This window comes from Arvicanthis niloticus, chromosome 1 (genome assembly GCF_011762505.2).
Source record: "Arvicanthis niloticus isolate mArvNil1 chromosome 1, mArvNil1.pat.X, whole genome shotgun sequence".
NCBI classification, from domain to species: Eukaryota; Metazoa; Chordata; class Mammalia; order Rodentia; family Muridae; genus Arvicanthis; species Arvicanthis niloticus.
This window is the reverse complement of record NC_047658.1, coordinates 74,713,448-74,717,875: the sequence shown is the minus strand read 5'-3', so window position 1 is coordinate 74,717,875 and position 4,428 is coordinate 74,713,448.

Below are 4,428 nucleotides of genomic sequence, written 5' to 3'. Positions count from 1 at the left end.
CACATGCATTTCTTCCAGGCCAAACTTCCAGATCAGAACAATGCCAAATTCTCAGCCTACCAAAATGGTTACATCTATGTTCATCCACTGGCTTCATTACTGACTTGTAACTAACTATTCCTTAGAGCACACCCTACATGCTAACCCCTTGAGTTACTTTTTTTCTTTTTCAAAGCTAAACTATACTCAATCCCAGGACTTCAAGATAGCTTCATGAGTCAGCAAGAATCCCTTCAGCTACACCATTTTCCATTCTTCTCCTCACCTCCAAGAGAGAAGCGTCCCACTCTGCCCACATCCCTGCCTTGCCCTTCAGCTCTCAGCCACAAGTGGAGAACAGCAAAGTGTGCCATGGGGAGCAAGCCAGTTAGCAGCACTCCTCATGGTCTCTGCATCAGCTTCTACCTCCAAGTCCCTGCCTTGTTTTGAGTTCCTGCCTTGATGCTGATTAGTGATGTGGAAGAATAAGCAACATAAACCCTTCCCTACCCAAGCTGCTTTTATTCACAGTATTTCATTTCAGCAATAGAAACCCTGACTACGAAAACCTTTAAGAAGGAACATCCACCCACTCTTCCACAGGAACCTGATCCTGCTCAGAGCTCCTATGATGCTACTATCTTGCTATGACATTAATCTCTTCTAATAAATCTCTTCAAAAACAAAGGAAGGAAGGGAAGAAGAAAGGAAGGAGGGAGGGAAGTAGGAAAGGCAGAAAGAAAGAAAGAGAGAGAGAGAGAGAGAGAGAGAGAGAGAGAGAGAGAGACCTTGAAGCACACAGACAGGCAGGTCTTTGTGACTTCGAGGCAGCCAGTACTATGTAGAGAAACTTTGCCTCAACATAAATTTTAAAATTTTGAATAATACAGTCCATCACAGTGTCCCCTTGAAGTCCAAACCTGAAACCTTTGAGACATAAGTTGACATCATTTCCATGGCTAATTTTTAAAAATTAAGAAAAATTTTTGCACAGAGGCTTCATTTAGATATTAATGTTCAATTTCTGAATTGATGCTGTATGTCAACTAAATTATTTCTATGAATTATCAACTTATCTGAAAAGACAGAAGTGTTCTTCTGATTTTCTAAAATTTATATATGTAAATAATGTCTATATTCCACTCTATGTTGTTCATTTACTTTCAGCAAAACTATCTTAAAAGAAAGCACTGAAAATGGCCCACATCGGTAAATTCCTAGTAAACAAAGTGTTAAAACACTGAATTTAGGATCAGTCACATAAAAGTCAAAACTGGACGTGAGAAGCTCACACTCATAAGGAAGGCATCCCTTGACTTTTGAGCACAGCACTGAACAGCTAGTCATTCACATGAAGAGAGAAGCACTTTTTTTCCTACTCTGGTGAAAACAACTGCCTCTTAGAATTCTTATCTCATTCAAACTTCAAGCCAGTGAAGTAAATTAAATTGCTCTATGTGCCTTCTGGTGGGTAATGTTTACCTAGAGACCTATAATCACATTGTCCTCTCATATCATACACAACAATATTCAGACAATGCCTGGTGTGTTTTTAGATAGACAGAAAAATAAACTTCATTTCTGATTTAAAATTTTCTCACTAATTTTAAAAATATTTTCAAATCCTTCCTTTATCAAAGCACCAGTCTTCTATCACTTAAGAAGGGTCAAAGAATGCTATAATAAAAAGATTTAATGCAGGCATGGTATCTGTAGATAAGCAAAGCTGCACCACCTTCTTAGTGTAATTTCATGTTTTATTTGTTTTGCTGTTAAATTTTAATGATCTTTGAGCCACCATAATTATTGCACAGCACTACAGACTTTTTAAGGATCTAAAATGCTACCAGAGCAATGAGGCACATTCCTTAGCTGATGCACAAAGTCATCAAAAAAAAAAAAAATAAAAGAAATGAAGATTGCTCTTTCAAAAGTTCCTTAGAAAGGAAAATGGGGGGAATTTCTTTAACAAACATGTAAAACATTTAGCAATCTAGAAAGAATATCTTGCTCTGTTTATCAGAAAAGATAGTTGACATCCAATCACCCTTTAATAAATTAGTTTTGTACCCAGAACATTTAAATGTAAGCTCTAAGCTCTGTTTATGTATGTCTGTACATGACATGCAAGTGGTATATTCTTACCCACTCAGAATTAAATTGTAAAAGCTCTAATTTGCTGACCTAAACAAAAACAAATACATATATGAATGAAATGTTGCTTCAGAAAATTAAGAATTCAATATAGCCTGCCTCCCCCATTCATGTGTTTAGAAATGATGTCCATAGTGACAATATCGTAAGGGCGTGGAGCTTTAAGGGTAGGGCCTACTGTAAGGTCCTAATGTCATTGGAATTCAGAGGTGTTTTTTTTGTTTTTTTTTTTCATGTCACCCTTAGTAACTCTAGTAAGAAGATCCTACGAACTTGGTCCTGTTAGATCAGATATGACCACCATGGTTGACATGACAGGATACAGCCCTCACCAGAACTAAGCTGATACAGACCCACAAGTATGACATGAATAAACCTCTCCCCTTGATAAAGTTACCTGTGCCAGATACAGTAAATACTGAAAAAAAATTCAAAACCCAAGTTCACAGGACTTACTTACTTAATCTTTAGAAAAATAAGAATATGGGTGATTCTATTAAAGCAGAAATGTCTCAAGAGATTTCACCATTAAATGTGACACAAATGCATGACTTGCCATGCTGTGATTACCACTAAAATATAAAATTTATCAGCAAGAAAAATAATTTAAAATGGTGACATATTGTTTATTGTCTCATCTTCATAAGCAATCTAAGTGTGTGAAGATAGGGATGTAGCTCACTGGTAGAATATGTTCAAGCATACACAGGATCATAAATAAACAAATGAATAAATAAAGAGATAGATAGACAAATAAATATATAATACATATTATATTTTATTATTTGAAAAAAACAGAAGAATGGAAGGGGAAGCTTAGGGAACATTTTAACTCCTAAGTCTACAAAAACCTAAAATTTTGCTCTTTAGTTTAATAAAAAGATATCATATTATTTGAGACTTCTAGGAACATGTCTGTGTCCAATGACAAGCTGACTTTGAGAATATCATGCTTCTAGAAGTTATGATTCAAAGACTGTGCGACTGCTGAGTGCTGGCATGGCACTTCACAGTTACTTGGTTCCTATTATTCATGATAAGTTTAGATTACTAAGGATGGGCTGAAGAGTTGACTCAGAGAATAAGAGCACTTGTAGTTCTCTTAGAAGACCTGGGTTCAATTCCCTGCACCTACATGGTGGCTCAAAACCATCTGTAACTCCAATCTCAGGAGATGTGATGTTCTCTTTTGACATCCACAGGTACACATGTAGTATACACATATTAATGCAAACAAAACACATAAAATAATAAAATAAGTAAATATTATAAAAATTAGATTATTATTAATCTAATTAATACAGGTAACTAAAATTATTTAGGGTAGTAAGAAAAGTATATATGCAAACTTCCAAGAAAATTATGATTTTTTGTAAAGAGAAACTATAAACTATAAGGATGCTTTGTTTTGTTTTGCTAAAAGTGAAAAGGGCAATTTGTTGTAAAGTAAATGATTGTCTGAAAATGAATAAGATAAAAAGTAAAGGACACAAAAAAATAAGTGACAGTAAAATTGAAGAAAATTTTTAGAAGACAAATCCTATCAAAGGTATTTTATGCATGACAACCAAATTTTATGTGTTATAGTAAAAATAACTTTTGAGTAAGTTTTCAGAACATAAAATCAATAACATTTTTATTTGTTAATGGTGAATCAGATTCATAACATTTTTATGAACAATTTAGTGGGAGCAGGGCAATAATTTTATTTACAATAGCCTTCACAAAATTAAATGTCTACAAATAAATTTATGCAAATGGGTAAAAATCTTTACAAAAAAAGTATAAAACACCAATTAGTGACATTAAAAAATATAAACACATGGAAAGGTAGCTTGTGTTCATGGATTGGAAGAAATAATGTTATTAAGATGTCTAGCCTAACCATAGTAATTTATAGAATAAATGCAAACCCTGCCAAAATACCAACATCTCTCTTTACAGAATTACAAAGAACAATCTTGAAAATTATATGGAGTCACAAAAACTACTCATCAAGAAAGCATAAAATCCTCTCATTTGTGACAATGTAGACAGACCTAGAGGGAACTTCCTTGAGTGAAATAAGTCAAAGCACAGAAGAAATGGTCCTGCATGATCTCTCTCTTTAGTGGAATCTTGAAAGATTGACCTCATCCAAGTTACTACTAGTAGGAATCTCAAAGAAAGAAAGGTTTGAGCAATGGGCCCAATTTAATAAGCAGAGTCAGTTCTGATGTTTTATCATTTGAGGGAGGAATATGTTCTGGACCAATTCTAATGCAGAATAATTATTAAATTATGCATCTCAAGATA